Source organism: Trachinotus anak, unplaced genomic scaffold, assembly GCF_046630095.1.
Source record: "Trachinotus anak isolate AG129_WGS33_773 ecotype Australia unplaced genomic scaffold, CSIRO_AGI_Tana_v1 ptg000013l, whole genome shotgun sequence".
Lineage (NCBI taxonomy): Eukaryota > Metazoa > Chordata > Actinopteri > Carangiformes > Carangidae > Trachinotus > Trachinotus anak.
Window position 1 is genome coordinate 31,205,067 of NW_027273864.1, and position 17,147 is coordinate 31,222,213.

General features: G+C 42.7%; 1 protein-coding gene across 6 annotated transcripts in view; it reads right to left on the bottom strand.

Moving 5' to 3' along the window:
* chd6 (chromodomain helicase DNA binding protein 6) overlaps positions 1–5,798 on the bottom strand; it is an 84,331-nt gene extending 78,533 nt beyond the window's left edge. For 3 of the 6 annotated variants that reach the window (XM_071495495.1, XM_071495497.1, XM_071495491.1), the window contains exon 1: positions 3,947–4,138. The gene's annotated coding sequence lies outside the window, so the exon portion shown is untranslated. Of the gene's footprint in view, positions 1–3,946; positions 4,139–4,418; positions 4,450–4,504; positions 4,717–4,739 lie in introns of those variants that run through there. The other 3 variants (XM_071495492.1, XM_071495493.1, XM_071495494.1) reach the window with 3 other exon arrangements.
* Between the last annotated feature and the right edge of the window lie 11,349 nt (positions 5,799–17,147).

Below are 17,147 nucleotides of genomic sequence, written 5' to 3' on the forward strand. Positions count from 1 at the left end.
ATCTCGAGCCTCTGCAGCGGCTCCTTATGACACAGTTTTCACCTTTTCCTCGTGCCAAGCATCCAGCTGACCCAGTCCGCAGCTACAGCGCTGTGACTTTGACATATTTACACTATTGTGTTACATTTATGGTCACAACTAAATCCTGAGGCTTCGCCCTCACTGAGCCTCATCATCAGGCTGAAACCTTTGAGCAGGTTATTGTATTTCTGAAGACCTGCAGCTCACAGTAAAACCCTCTGTACATCCTAATGTCTCTATACTCTACTGTCCAGTCAACCTGCTCCCACCTAATGTTCAACCATTAAATATTTTATTTGCAATTCGTCTGTTTGTTTGCGTATTTGTCATTTTTACAAATTTTTGATTAAATAGTCAGAAAATTGGAATGAAACATATCACAGTTTTCCCTGAGTCCAGGTTGGTGTCTTCAGATTTCCTGTTTTATCCAACCAACAAATCAAAACACAAAAATATTACAATGACTTACAAACAGAGGAAGCACTACTGAATTTTACTTGAAAATGATTTAAAGCTCCACACAGTCTAAAGGTAGATGTGTTTCTGATTATAAAGCAGGTCTAAGTTCTATATTAATACTGTGAAAGGATCAGTCACCGCCCGCAGCTACGCCCCAAGCCCCGCCCACCTGGACCCTCAGTTCAGTTGAGATCCAGCCTCCACTTAACATTCAGCAACTTTTAAATTGGAGTAAAGTACACGGTGTTGTCTGCAGGACCTGAGCTACACTCGTCTTCTGAGAAAGAGGAGCCTTCAGCTCCAGCTCCAAACACAAAGAGATGCTGATCAACACTAAGTGAGACACTAAACTGAGATTCACGCCGTGAGCATGCACACCATGAAAAAGGTTTATCCTCTGTCACAGTCACCTGAACCTGTGACAGCTCAATGACAGGATGGGAAAGCATGATGCTGCACCACTGCCATTATTATGAGCCTAAAAATATAACAACCAAATATATGTTTAATTATATTTTTATTTGACATACAATAAACTGGGATATTTTTTAAGTCTGAATAACCACATCCTATAAATATCTCATATAAATATAACCACATCCATGCACCTGTCCTTATGTCCATCAAGTATTTTAAATAAAGTTATAAATAAAGTTGAACTTTAGCTTCATTAGGAAAGACAGCCTGACTCCAGCAGTGATTACAGTGATTTTAGACTATTTTCTGTTCAGTTCATGACTAAACCATCAACACAGGGTTGACTTACAGCTGTAAAGAGCTCATAACGTCAAACTGAGACACACATGTGTTTGACAGCATCATATCCTTCTAGTTGAGACCTACAACATGCATAAAGTGGAGTAATGTCTGTTGCAGGAGGAGAGGCAGAGTCCGTCTTGTTACTGTCAAATAAATTAATCTCCACGCGCTCTTGTGATGGACCAACAAAGCACCTGCTTCTGTTCCACTTCCACATACTACAGACTCATTTTAAGCAGATTTTGAATATGGAGTTCAGTCGCTCTGGAAAACTGACTGACGTATCATAACAGTCAGGATGCATGCTAAAAAAAAAAACTTGGATTATTCAGATTTTGAGTGTGTTGTTAACATTCACCTTGGAGCCACAATGCAACACACAAAATGAAATGAAGGAGCTAGAAAATTAAACTGCCGTCTCTCTGGCAGGCTTAATTGGCTGTGGCTTCCTAAAGACGGAGACTGATTGACGTCAGTTTGAATGCAGTATTCAGGTCATAGTTACAGTGTCTTTACAAAACAACCAAGTCTGCTGTCACTGTGCAGGCAGAGCGTCCTTAAGAAACCTGTCACTAAGATGTAATTAATATTAAACTGAATTAAATTAGACGAAAGGTTTGCCATTAAGATTAGTCATGGAAAAGCAAACTTTGCTGGTTTTGCTTAAAGCAGTAAAATGATATACAGTTTACCACTATATGGAGGGGGGGGCTTTTTTGCATCTTTTGTCTATTGCTCCAACATGCAGTGCTCAGCCTTATACATCGTTATTCCTAAACTTCACCGCTGTGTTGCTTTAACGCTCAGTGCAGAGGTTCACCTCTAAAATCTAATACAACCCAACAGCTCAGCCATAAATTCAACATTTACAAAGATAATAATGTTATTTAAAGGGATGATCTGCACCCTTTAATGATCACAAAGGGCTTTAAGAACATACAGACTGTTGCAATTTACTTGGTATTAATTGTGAGATATAAACAATAAATGACTGAGTATTGCTCCTAAAAACACACTTATTACCAAATGAAACATAAGCAGAGTAAAGGTGTACTGTAAAATAAAGGTCACGTGTTCTGTGCCAACACTGGCTGGTATCCAACTCTGCACTGTCTCTGTGCTCTCACTGTTTTCTCTACAAACAGCAGCTGAAAACATCTGCCATCGTGTGTCTTTTACATCCGTGAGAGCACAGGACTGCGGCTGATTCTTTTTTTAATTGATGTAATAAAGTAGAATTAACTTATTGTGCTATACTGTGCACAGACGTCTGAACTCCTGCTTCAGCAGTCAGCTGTCTCAACAACTGAGAAGTTGTTTTTTTTTCCCTCGCCCTGGAAACTTCTTATGATGAAGGAGTCAAAGTGCAGCAGCAGTTCTGCAAGCAGGCAGTGAAAAGTGTCACACAATGGGTGAACAAGTAGGCAGACAGACACAATCAGATAAGAGTCTTCAAACAGCCTCATGTCTTTCTTTTGGCTGTGGGAGTGAAGACACACCAACACAAGGTGAACACGGAAACACAACAAGACCAAAGCAAAGAGGCTCCATCCTGCGAGGTGTTAGACCACTGGGCCGCCGTGCTGAAACCCTGCAGCAGTGTCACCCTGAAACCACACAGGTAGGCTCGAGAATTGAACCAGCAACCGCTCAGCTCATCACAAACCATCAGCACCTCTAGCAGATTGGACAGACGGGAAGAAATCAGTGCATTCATTAATTGATATTTATAATGCACTTTAGTCATCACTTCCCAGTAGAAAATATCAATAATTCCTTATAATTTAATCCCTCATTAAGCAGGACATGGAGGCAGTGAAGCTGCAGAAAAGATGAATGAGCGGATTGATAAATCAAAAAATATGAATTTTACTTAAGGTGAGAGATGTGGAACAAGAGCACTATGGGAGTGAAATCAGACACAAAGAAATCAATATGTACTGATTTTAGACTGTTTGAGATGCATAATCAGTATATTTTAACCCTTTTCATGGCATGCAGACTCCCTGTGTGGAGGACAGTCTCCAGCCCAACACCACCCTGTAGCCATGATGGCAGCAAAGTCCTGACACTGAGACTGAGGATACCGGGGAAGTCCAGTCACCTTTCAAGGCTTTGAGTCATTTTGCATAATGCAAATTCCATTGAGTGAGACCACTGTGGTGTGGGTTAGCTTCTGGCACCCATTGTCTGTTGCCCAGGGGTGTTACACCTGGCCAGGTGAAAGTGTGGACGGACGGACATCGCTACCCCTTCATGACTCACCGTGTCCCCGCACACACACCTGGCTGCAGCCGCTACAAATGTTTCCAGGGGCTAACAGGCTAACAGCCTAGCTTACACCTCTGTTGGCTAGCAGACGCAGGGGCTAACACACAGCTAGCTTCTCTGTTGTCAGCCATTGGATTGCCACAAGTTGGGAGAGCTAGCTAGCAGCAAAAAAGAAGTTCCCAGCGAGCAAAACGGCGACTCGGGATGAAAAACCGAAAACACGCTGCACACAGCGACGGAGAGAAGGAGACACTGTGTCCTATTTCACGTTAGCACCCGTGGCTACAGGGCTAGCTTTCCCCGCTAGCTCTGTAATGTCACTGCATCGCTGTTGTAAATACATTATAACAGCCCTCTCCTTACACGTGTGGACAGCCTCTAAAACTCCTTCTCGGGGACATCTCCCCCCGAAAAACCCTCCCCGGCGACGGCTCACCTGCTCCGGACACCGGACACACGCTCTCACCGGCGAGACATCCCTCCGGTTAGCCCGAAAAACACTGGCGCTTCTTATTTCCAAGGACACAAAATCGCCATGACAGTTTAGAAAAATGCATAAAAAATTAGCAGGCAGGGGAGGGAGGGGAGAGAGAGAGAGAGAGAGAGAGAGAGATGGGGAGGTGAGGGGAGGGAGGGGTGAGGGGAGGGAGGAGGAGGAGGAGGAGGAGGAGGAGGAGGAGGGGGGGGGGGCTCAGTGCAATATCTATTTAATCCACATGAAGCTGCCAGTTCCGCGGAGTTCATTCAGTCTGGATGCCGGAGTCCTGCACTGTTTGTCACCGCGGGCCAGTCTAGACTCACACACACACACACGCACACGCGCGCGCACACGCACGCACAAGCACTCACGCACACACACACCTATCCTGCACATCCACAAAGACGAGCGTCCAGGAGGCGCCTCTCACCTAAGATGGCCACTGCAGCAGCCCGGACGCGGCCTCTCCGCTGCGGAGGCTCGGCGGCGTGTGGCCGCTGCAGCAGCCTAACTTACCTCGGGTCCGGCAGCGGCTCCCATTGGCTGCGGCCGAGCGCAGCTGGCTCCGCGCACGTTTCCATTGGCCCCGCAGCTGTCAAGCAAGCGGGGAGAGCGCGTCTCTCTCCCGGGTTAGGCTGAGAGCTACCGCGGCAGCCCCGGGCAACACCATTGTGTATTGTGTGCGTGTTTTCTCCGCACACAGCGCCGGTCGCTTACGGTGGTGCTGGTGCGGGGCTGTCGGTGTCCTTACCGCAGACCTGCAGGGAGATCCTTCTCGTACCGGGGGAGCGTCCGCCGCAGCGCCCGGCTGGCTCCTGCTGCTGTCATTGAAGGGAAGAAAAACACGAGGGGAGCGTTCAGTGTTCACCCCCCCGATGCAACAGAACCAACGGGTGTACATTTCTCCTCCGCTGGCTGCATCCACCAATCATGTCGCTTGATACTGCTCCATCATTACCGGGTTTGAAGGGCGGAAGAAGAGGAATGAGACATTCCACGTCTTTTGCAGATCGGGTCGCGTTTCCCGGATGTTCCGCTGCTCTGCTGGACTTCAAGTGGGCCGGGGAGGGCCGGGGAGGACCGGGGAGGACCGGCCAGGACCGGGGCCCTCCCCGGGGTGAGGAGGCCGTGGGACCCGCGGCGTGCACTGCCACTGTCCCCAACCTCACCTGAAGCCTGTCACTGTCTCCTGGGTTAAAACTGTTGAAGCCCACATTCTGGTCAGGACCCAAAATACACCTCATATTCATATTCATATTAACATAAGTGCATAAATGTCTGTATCAGAGAAAAGCGTCCGCTTGTATGAGTCACCACCCACGGCACAAACAGGCTGACCACAAGGTGACAAATCGAACCTTCAGAGGTTCAGGTGGTAAGAACAGCCTGAAAGTCATCACCAGCTCTAATGCTCCCGCAGATGTGTCAAACCACAGAAATCCCAGAAATCTCTTGCATATTTTGTCAAACAACTCAAGGTCCACTTACGAGCTTTTTCTGGGGCTTTCAACAACACCCACAGTCTTCACCAGTGAATGGAGTTTTGCTCAGTTGCAGGAACTTTCATCTAATTTGGCTTAAAAGTGAAAAAGCAAATCAACTCCCATTCTTTAGCTTCCTTCTGCCGCAGTGATGTACAAGTGCACTCCAGGGAGTGTCAGTACACCGTGACATCACCGGTGGGTGTGGTCAAAGGTGCAACCGAGCACCCAAAGTTTTACTCACTAAAAACCCACTGAGGACGAACGTGATGGAGGCTTGTGCTAAGTGGATTAGAACATTTTAAACCATGTGTAGTTTTTGTCATCACAGCCTTTGTTGTGCATTGTTATGTGTCTTTGTTCTCAAGACAAACAAATGTAATGTGGTTTTCCACAGAAAGAATTCATGCGGTTTTTAAAAGCTAAAACGTGCCTCAGTGACAAAATTAAGAATCTGAGGATATGAAAATGTGTTTTTTGTTATATTTGGCTGAAAGCTCCTCAGGTGAATCTCAGCCTTCCAGTGTCCAGCTGCAGCTAAATCTTTCTGCACAGGCAAAGTTAAACATCGAAGTTAAGAGATCATTAAGCAAAACTCGTTTTTGAGTGGACGGAGGCTTTGAGTTAGAAACAAAGTTCAAAGATTCAACGTTCAGAAACTTTCAGGAGAAATCGTAGCATCAGCTCCTGAGCTCGATATCAACACGTCCATCTCTATGACAACCGAGCAAACTTCATCTGAAGATGAGGACCATGTGATGTGGTTGAAAGCTACTGAAAGTGCCTTCAGTTCTTGATGTCATGTAGCCTGAAGTCAGATGAACTGAGGCTCTGACCTGTTTCTGAATCATTTTTCACTCGTGTTGAGACTCATCATTAACAAGTCCTGAGCTGCCTGGAGCATCTCCGGAGGAAGCTGGACCAGCCTCGTCTCGCTGGTTCCCTTCAGTGTAAAAGCATGAGAGGTGTGAGCTGGCGACCCTGCGGTTCCCTTCCCCCAGTCTGAGCGCTGAGGTCGGGGGCTTTAAGCAGGTCTCTCGCTGCAGTTTGAAGTTGCTGAGATGTAAAGTTGCAGTGACTCTGATAACATGAGACCGGAGCTGTGTCATCAATGGTAAGAGATTCACAGCTGTGACAACTGTGTGCGCATGTGAGTAATTGGTGGGTGTAGTTTGTAGATCTGAGTTAACTGTGAGAGAGCATTGTTGACCCCCCCACTACCCTGAAGTGGTACAGTGAGGTTGGCACTGTTGCAGGTCAGTGGCTCCTTGTATGGAAGAAACATCTCACGGTGCAGAACTCGCTCCACCTCAGAGAAAATGGACTGAAATCTTTTCTGCAACATCAGCGTCCGTTTCTAAATTAGACCTACGCATCATCCACCAGGCAGCGCTCAGCTTAATAAACGCTGCCTCATAAAACTGATTCACTCTGTTTGCTCCCGCCCAACAAACACACTCGCATTGTCTGTTGTGGCGGAGGAAGAGGAATGAAAGTTGAAAGGCTGTTGAAATACACCCCCCCAAGCGATTTCAACACCAAAACATGGCCTGGCTTGCAAAGTTTCTCTGGCTCCTCCTGCACATTGAACTTCTGTTTATAGTTATTTTATTCCTTGTTGTATTGTATCTGTTCTGTCCAAGTAAAGAAGCAGCCTGGGAAATATTCAAAGGTTTTTTTTCTACATTATAAAAGCCCTCACCTCACAGCCTTCCCCAGCAGTTCTGGGTCAACAACGACTGTACAACAATGAGAACGTACACTTCTCACACCAGCACTACACACACCGTGTACTGTGTATACAATACAGAGCAAAATCCAGAGGAAAATTCATAAAAATAAATAAGCTCTTATTTACTTATACTGAATTCTGATGTGTTTCTCCCCCTTAGGAGAAATAAGGAGATCTGAGAAATCAGTCCTGTCCAGTTTGAACAACAGGAAAAGCAGCAGATCTTCTGCTGTGTTTCCAGGTCTTCGTTCCATCACAGTCACAGCTTCAGGGCCAGGCTCATTTATAAGACAATCAAGTTTCTTTAGGATCGTACTGTTTCTGACGAGCTGATTATTTCTGACAAGTAAAAATCACAGAGAGAAAAAAAAAACCAATCTGAAGTTCTTAAGAGTTGAGATAGAGAAATATGAAAAAAAATGTACATTGATCTTAAAATGAGCTCCACTGTATTTAGGAGAAACAGCCTGACAGAGCAGAAATCTTATCTTATTTTCCTTTCCTCTGGGAAAACACAAATGCACAGTAGTGGAAGAATTATTCAGATCCTTTGTTACAAGTAAAATGTCCTGTATTCAAAATTCAACCTGAGTAAAAGTACATCACTATTACCAGAATAAATACTTCAAAGGTCCATCCAGTCTAAAGGTAGATGTCCGTGTTTTTTCATTATAAAGCAGGTCTAGGTTCTTAAACCACAAATATATCTTCTGATTATTATCAACACTTCAAATAAAACATAGAAGAAGAGAAGTTCAAATATGGAGCTTTAATTGTTAAAAGCAAAATCACTCACTGTAGAGGAGACAGGGAAACGCCCCTTCCAGTTTGTTAGAGGCTTCAAGGTGCTGACAGCTGGTGGGGAGTATTTTGTACCTTGTTATTATCTTAAACAATATTTATATAAATATATAAAAGAAAAAGATTCATTGAGGACCTCAGGGATCTTCCTGCTTTTGTTTTCTTTTTCTTTTTTTTTCTTTTTTTTGCAGGACAAATGACAGGAGGCCTAATCAGCAACATTACACCTCTGTAGGTGTACAGGACCTTTAATCTATAATAATACATTAAGAGTTGTTTTTTCAATTTACTGTACTACTTTAGTACCTGTAGCTGGTAAATAAATGTAGTGGAGTTAAATAACAGTAATAGTATTTCCCACTGACATCAAATGGAAATTTTAGATACTGAAGCATAAATCAGACACTTATGGTTCATAACCAACAAATAACTTCAGATGGTTAAAATATGATATCAAGGATTTGCCAGTTTGAGTTTAAATGTATTAGTTATTGACTGTATAGATACCAGTAACTACTGAGCTGCTCTCAGGTCAGATCCAGCAGGGTCTGGTGGAGCTTTTAGAGAAAATGAGGAATGAAGAGGAGAATATAGAGAAGGTCTTTGTGTGCAGGTGAGTTGAAGTCGAAACTCGTTCAGTGGGTGTGAATATGGGCCATCTGTGTTTGTTAACCTCACCTTTCACCCAATGCATGCTGGTATATATACACTAGGGTCCAGTGTCACACCAGCCTGAAGAGCAGACACTGGAATAAAAGATAAATGGATGTTTTTTTAATTTTCATGTGGTGTAAATGTTTGTATTGATATGAATATTTTTTGTGGCAGAAATGTGACAGTTAAATCTGACAATTTGAGAGAAATGATGTTTTACCAGGTATTTATGTTTGCTAATAAATGTGACAATACTTCAGTGTTTAATGTGATGAGAGGCAGTTTATTAAGTGCATTTTATTATCAGACAGAGAGGAGAAGCACAGGAGAGAGAAGACACAAAGTTAAAGACCTGCAGGACCGTGATATAAATGCACAGGGAGAGAGAAGAAGAGAGGAGTGCTCAGTGCATCATGGGAGTTCCCCCAGCAGCCTAAGCTAAGCTAAGCTTTATCAAAGAGGAATGTTTAAAGTCTAATCTTAAATGTAGAGAGGGTTTCTGCCTCCTGGACCCAGACTGGGATCTAGTTCCTCAGTTCTGACCAAGTACAATAACTTCAGTTTGTCTGAATGTAGAAGTAAAAAACTGCTGGTGATCCAGGACTGTAAGACTCACCTGCAGTTTAACCACCTGGTTGGTCTCACCTGGCTTCAGCTGGGTGTCACCTGTGTAGCAATGGATGTTTATCTGGTGCTTCCTAATGTTTCCTAAAGGAATCATGTATAAAGCGTGAAAAGTATCAGAACCCTGTGGAACTCCATGACTGACTGTTGTGTTTATAGAAGAGTCATTATTACATGATGATCTGACCTAAGTGCAGCTTGAGGCTCATATTTAGAGAGACAGGGGGGATAGTTCTGACCTCCGTGTGCTGTGAAACATGACCACATGTTTGCAGGTCAAACTGCAGCAACAGGAATCAAATACGTCACCTTTCAAACCACCACTCTGCCTTCAATCGACCGTGTCTGACCGAGCATGTTGTACCGTTCACGTCTGCTCATGTGTCCATGTGTTTGCAGAAGAACTTCAGTTTACCCACATTGCATCAGTGACTTAAAGACTAAAGGTCATGGTTTGTATCCTCCAGAGAAAAAGCAGAATATTTCTTATGCAGTTGTGAAAACAGGATGTAGAGATAGATGACAACAAATGAAGTAAATCAGACAAAGTTACCCATAAATGATTTCAACAAGCTGATTGGTCTGAAGCTGATATATCTGATGTGCACAGGTTGAATGGATATGGAAACAGTTCAGAGTGAAGTATAATGGAAAACTGTTTTTATTCATTTTATTGTTCCATCATTATCCATCGGGCCACATGTCTGCTGACTGTCTGTCAGGTGAACTCTGTGCAGCATTAAACACATTTATTATTACTATTAAAGACTTTCTGTTTCTAAAGGCTCATTTTCTAAATCCCCCATTTTCAATAATTTGCTATGATTTTATTTAAATGTACTTTAAACAAAACTCTGCTTTTTTCATGACGCGCTACGTAAACACCATGACCTTGTTTGTTATTACTGTGATGGTAAAATAAAGCTGAGATTTTCGAAGCCTTTGCCTTTGAGTCCCACAGATAGCTCGCACTATAAGATGTGTTCATAAGCTTCTGGAGATCTGAGAGGCCTTGTTAGAAAAAGGGTTTTTGCCAGATCTCATTATACAGTCATTTGAAAGAATAATATAATCAGACAATCTGAGCCTGAGTAATGAGAGAAATTAGATTTACTATTTTAATAAAAGAAAGACACCAGGACCACTTTCTTTATGATCTGCAGCTTTGCCTCACGTTGCATCATGAGCCTAATTCTAATGTGTGTGAATATACAGAGTAAATGACTCAGATTTGATCAGGCTCTGCTCACAGCTCTAAGCCTGACATGAAAAAAGAAAAGGTTTTAATTTTTAATGGCAAGCTGAGAAAAATCAAAGAGTTATTCACATGTTACAAATAAAACATGTATTGACTGTTACCATGCTCTGGTCCAGAGGAAGTACTGTGTTTTACATTTCCCACAAAGGCAACATCAGTTTGCCTGCAATAAATGAGAAATATCTGCTCAGCCTGCAGATATTCAAAAATAAAATAAAAACCAACACATCAGCTGCCAATGATCTTCTTATAGTCTGTACGTCCTTGTGCTCTTGAGCAAGACACCCACTGCTCTCTTGTCCAGGTCGTGTTGAGTTCTTTCTTGTTTAAATTTGTCTTGTAGAGCAAGTTCGTGCTGCAAAAATACTGTGTTCAACGGAGCATCCCTTTGATATGGATTTGGAAAATCTGTGTCTGGGTAACTGAGCTTCATCAAAAAACACACAGATATCCACCTTTATACAACAAGGACCTTTAATGTGGCCTTTAAAATGAGCAGATAATCAACTTGTTACAACATAAACTCATCAACTTGTTAACTAGTTGTCTGAGGGAATAACCATTAACCCCCTGGGCCTCCTCTCTCTCTCTCTCTCTCTGCCTCACGTTGACAGCCACTTTGCTCAGTTCCAGATTAAATATCAGCTCTGAGCAAAACGTCACTTCAGATTCCTCCAAGTCAGACATTTCATTCGATCCTGGACTCCCAGCTTCCCTCAGAAACCCCCGACCCGTCATCACAGATGATACCCTGTACTGGGCCAAGATGTCAAGAGGTGTGGTATCAAAGATTTATGGCCATCTCTCTGAGGTCCGCGATCCGTCAGTGACATGACTGATAGGAGCCCGGAGTGAAGGGTTAGACAATTACACATGGGGAGGAGCACTGGACAGGATTCTCCCGGCTACCCTCCTCCTTCAGGTTATTCCTCTTCCTTCCATCACCTGCCACTCCACCATTTAGACCCTGGGTTAGAGATCTGTTAATGTCTTTATGGCTGGAGTTTGGTGACGCTCAACATTATCCTCCTCCTTATCCTCCAGATTCTACTGGAAGCTGGTTCTCATGTAACTGACAGAACTGATAATTACCTTCGGATCTAAGGTTCTCCTCTGCTGTTCTGTTCTTCTGTTCCCAAGATAGTGAGGAAATTAACTCATGATCTTGAGATAACAGGGTTAAAATAAATAAAATAATTACCAACATGGCCCATAGTAATAGCTGAATTTGACATGCCTCAGTCCACAGAGAAATGCACACAGCCTGTATTCAGACACTGAGCCTTAAAACCAGCCGTCAGGACTTCTGGAACTTTGTGATGTCACAACAAAGCAGTCACCGCCCTCAGCTGTGCCCCAAGCCCCGCCCACCTGGACCCACCATCCAACCTTACAGGATTTCAGTGTTTACCTGAAATCTGCTATATTTTTATCGGCTCACTCAGAAAACAGTCAGCCAATCAGAAGACTCCTCTGACTGACTGACCTGTTGTTACTAGAGCTCCAGAGAGAAGCCTGAGAGAGGAGATGTGAAACTACACTGAGATGGTTTTTGGTTCTTAAACCACAGATATATCTTCTGATGGAGATCAACACTTCAGAGAAAACACAGTAAACACAGTGTAAAACATGGGACCTTTCAGTCCTGTGTGAATCAACATATATTCATAGCTATAGACAGCTAAAGGCTAACACTGCCTGATGAGCTAACTAGCGTAGCGTGGTGGACTTGCTTGTTCCCTTTACTATTTTATGAATATCTTTGCATGTTTTCCCCACAGTTAACTCGGTGTTATCAGTGTAACTCAGCACTTCCTGTGTTTGCTATCTTGAAAGAATCAGTAGAGTAGAAGATCACACTTCTCTTTTCTTTGTGCTGTTAAACACTGGAGCAGTCTAATTTAGTGAATTAGTTTCTGGTATAAAGTTCTATATTTTAATAAGTATGCAATCACTAATAAACAACAACATTATAACGTTTTTGTTCTTTATCTCATTTTACTTTTTGTAAAGATTTTAAATAGAAATTCTCCTGTTGTTCATCAACCTCTTCAGGAAGTGATGACTGACATTAATACAAGCTGAACTTACTGTGGTGCAACAAGCTGATGCTACTGCACCGACAGACATCACATCTCTGAGCAGAGGGTGCAGCAGAGACCTTTGGCACTGAGGTTAAAAACTACACCATGTGCACAAAAATCTGCTCCATCAGATGATGGACAGCTACTGTCAACAACCTCGTCTCACGCACAAGTAAACACAGAACACACAACAAAGAACACGACTGGAGTCGAGCCCATATATAGAAACTTTTTGATGATTTCCATTTGTCGAGTGATTTTGTTGACTGATTCAGTGACAGCTGGAAAAACGGATTTGGAAAAACTGAGTCATGATCTTGTGTGGCTCTCGCAGGAAGACGGATGGACACGGTATGGATCACAGGAAACTGCAGCCTGATGAAAGTATGGCTTTAAAAGTGTCTAACCACAGCTGATTAAATGCACATTAGCTGTAATGTCAAACTAACAACCACACTGCAAAACAGACTTTTTACAAGTAGAAATCTGAATTTATCAAAGTTAAAAATTAAAGATGAGGTTTTGCTATGCATGGCAAGTTCACTTTAAATCACAGCGCTAAACGCTGCGAGGTGCAGTCACAGTGCAGCAAATGTTCCAGGCTGACGAGCATCCATGCATACATAATTAGTGCTCCAGTCATTGTAGATGTTTACCTGACTCTGTCTATCCTGCATTTTCTAAATGATGTCTCTTCTGGGGGTTGCAGGGCTGAGAGCAAGGCTGCGTCACGCATGTAAAAACAAGGATTTCTGCCACCGCTGAATGTGGATGTGAATATCAACCACTGTGTTGCTGCCTTTATGCCTTTCCTGCTGAATTTGATAATAGCAAAGAAGAAGACACACCCTCAAACTATCCCCTGCTCACACTGACAGAATCACTGCAGCCCATCATTTATTAAAGGTTTGAGGCAGAGATGAAAATGCATATTGTCATTTAAAGCTCTGATCTGTTAAGATATTACTGTTCAGACTCTTGTTTGGGATGCCTAATTGTTGAGGAGGCACAAAATCTGAATTTAATAGATGTTGTTTGAGTTAAATGCCAGACACACAAACCGGAAACTGGTATTAATATGAAGACAGTTGTTGCTCTTTAGTTCAGTTTAGTTCAGTCTAAACTTAATCTGCTTAAAAGCTCCATATTTTAACTTCCAGTGTTTTATCTGAAGTGTTGATCTCCATCAGAAGATATATCTGTGGTTTTAAGAACCAAAAACCATCTCAGTGTAGTTTTACATCTCCTCTCTCAGGCTTCTCTCTGGAGCTCTAGTAACAACAGGTCAGTCAGCCAATCAGAGGAGAGGATCTGAGCCTCTCCTCTGATTGGCTGACTGTTTTCTGAGTGACCCAATGAAAATACAGCCGATTTCAGGTAAACACTCAGAGAAACCACTTCCTGCAAGGTTGGATGGTGGGTCCAGGTGGGCGGGGCTTGGGGCACAGCTGAGGGCAGTGACTGCTTTGTTGTGACATCACAAAGTTCCAGAAGTCCTGACGGCTGGTTTTAAGGCTCAGTTTCTGAATACAGGCTGTGTGCATTTCTCTGTGGACTGAGGCTTTGATACTTTCACAGTATTAATGTAGAACCTAGACCTGCTTTATAATCACAAACACATGGACATCTACCTTTAGACTTTCTACAGACTCATCACCACTAAATAGTTTGGGAAGATGAGCTTCCCAGAAATTATCAAGCTCCAAACCAGCCTGATTATCCTGCAGTGTGTAGCAGGTGCACAGACAGTGAAAAACCACCACTGCTGTCAGAGAGCTGATGTCCACATTAATACTGATCCATCTGAAAATACCTTTTTCAGTTTCGTTTTGGTTTCATATAATTTTCTTTTTCCTTTCACAAGCAAAAATACATGTGGAAAACATCCTCTTCAACTTAACCCCATAAGAGACCATCAGGTTACTATGACCCATAGTCAGGTTCTGTTGCTAGGCGACATCTAGTGGTCGTAGTGATGATGACAGGAGCAAAGGGAAAAGTGCGGTGACGTAGTTTATAGAGCGACAGAGTCCACGTCAGGAGGAGGTTGGGGTGGATGGATGAATATGACCCAGGAGAGCGGTGTTCGATTCCCATGTGACAGTAGCAGTTCATGTTGTTTCTATTCTCCATGACCGTTCATTGTTATTATTGTAACCATGACAACAAAGATTGTCTAATGTTGAGGAAGAACTTATTTTAACCAAAACCAAGACATGGCCGTTAATATAGTAACCATGGTGACAAAGGTAGGTAAACCACTGTTGATATTGTCTATGTGTTTATTATTGTGACCATGACGACCAAGGTCAGGTACACCTGCTGCCGTGTCAGGAGACACAGCTGTGGCTCGTATCAGAGGGTTGATGGAGGACTGGTCGTTACTGTAGCTCTGATAAACAATTATTAATGGTTTAACACATTATTAACACACTGGTCAGAGGAACAATGAGTGGGGCTTGATTTATGTCATCATTGAGTATTGAACTCATTTGTTTTGTAATAATAAATTATCAAATGATATGATGATCATCATATTGTGTTGAATGTTTAAATCCTGCTAATATACTAAATGCAGGAAGGGAGAGTTTCCCGGTTTTTTATGGAGAATAAAAAGAAAGATTTTGAGAACATGAATTTGATGATTTTCTCTGTTATCAATGATACTTCTGTTTGAAACTGTATTTGCTGTTGTCTCCTTGAGTTAAAAAGCCATGATGATCAATCCTGATCACTGTTTTTTTTTTTCTGTTGCCGCCACCTCATAAATAGTTTTACTGAAATACACTATAAATTATCAGAGAGAGGATGAAAATAGACGTGACCGAGCAGAGCAACATATCTGTTTCATATTTTCATGTAACTACAAGAGATTCAGCCAATTTTCATTTATCTAATGTTTTAGTGTGGACAGTCTGTACCATGAAGACATATGTATTTATACTTTCATTCATCACTTATTCAAAAAGACTTAATACATATAATATTCATTTTGGTAAATACATCCCTTAAAGTTCATCAGTCAAAATGAAGAATTTAATTTCTACTGTTTATCATTTTGTCAACCAAAGACCAAAACTATTGATGATTATTTAGAATGAAAAGAGGTGGAAGCAGCTGTTTGAGGAGAGCACGTCTGTTCGGCTCAGTGTGTTTGAAATGAAGCTGTGAGCTGTGTTTCTGAACACAAAGCCCAGTGAACGCGACGCGGTTCGGCTGAGGAAGAGTTAAATTATTCTGCATCTGTTCCATGCACCCCTGCAATCCCCACAGATCCTGCCTGCCTACTCCTGCTTTTCCTCCCTCCCTCTCCTCCCCCTCTTCGCCTCCTTCCTTCCTCCCCTCACTTGGCCCTGAGCCCAGAGAGAGCTGCAAGAAGGAACAGATTTTTTTGGTCACCTCCCTCCCCCTCAAAAAAAAGCTCAGATTTTGCATTTCCCCACTTTTTGTTACCCAGATGTAAAATGTTGATTTCCTTTTCTATTTCCATCTTCTCTCATATTCAAGTCACCACGACCTCCATCATAAACTACAATATGAGCTCATTTCTGCCTCAGTGTGTTGGTGTGAGGCTGTGAACTCATTGGCCTCCCGTCCCACATGGCAGCAGAGTATCACATGCAAACTCAAACCACACACATCATCCGCTCCATCCTCCTCTAACGTTGTGCCTCCTCTTTGAAATCACCAGTGTCTGAGTTTCTCTGTACTGCTCTGCTGCGAGCCAACAGCCTCAGTATTTTCCTCAGGTAACCGATGGACGTTAGAAAGAAAAGGTGAAATGAAAATAAATCAATTCATCAAATGAAATAAATTAAGACGTGCTAGATAAATAAACAACATTAATTTTATAACCAAGTTTCCTTGTTTGATATAACTGTAAAGCACCTGTCAGAGACACAGTTCAGCAGCACCTCAAACTACACCAAGAGGGATCAAACAGCTGGATCCACATCAGTGCTCTGGAAACTGACTGTATTTAAGCTGAATAACTAAACAAATATCCTACACTGTAAAAATTTCCTCAGTTTACCACACTGGCCGAACCCTTTCCAGGAACCCTTTTATTAAACACATCAGTTCTCTGAGAAACTTGTGGTTTATCAGAGTCTTTGAGGAACATTTTTTCCATCATGGTCTTGAACCACTCATGAGCACCACTTCCTGATCATCTGAGGTTTCTCAAGGAACCTCTTGAGGCCTACTACTGCTACTGCTGCAACTTTAAAATCTAATTGGAGGATAATTTATTCACATTAAGGACAACACGATAATGAATTATCAGATGAAATCTCCGTCTTTACGTCTGTTCTTCAATTTTCGACCAATCAACCTCAAACTTGACGTGTGAGTTGTGGAGGATCTGAGGAAGTGCTGTGTCGACAGTCAAGTTGTTGAGCTTGGAATATACTGCATGTAACATACAAAACACAGCTGTAAGGTAAAAAAGTGTAAGAAACAGAATCAGCAGGGGCAGTCTGTCTCAGGGCTCCGACAGATGACAATGCAACGAGACCCTGAACAG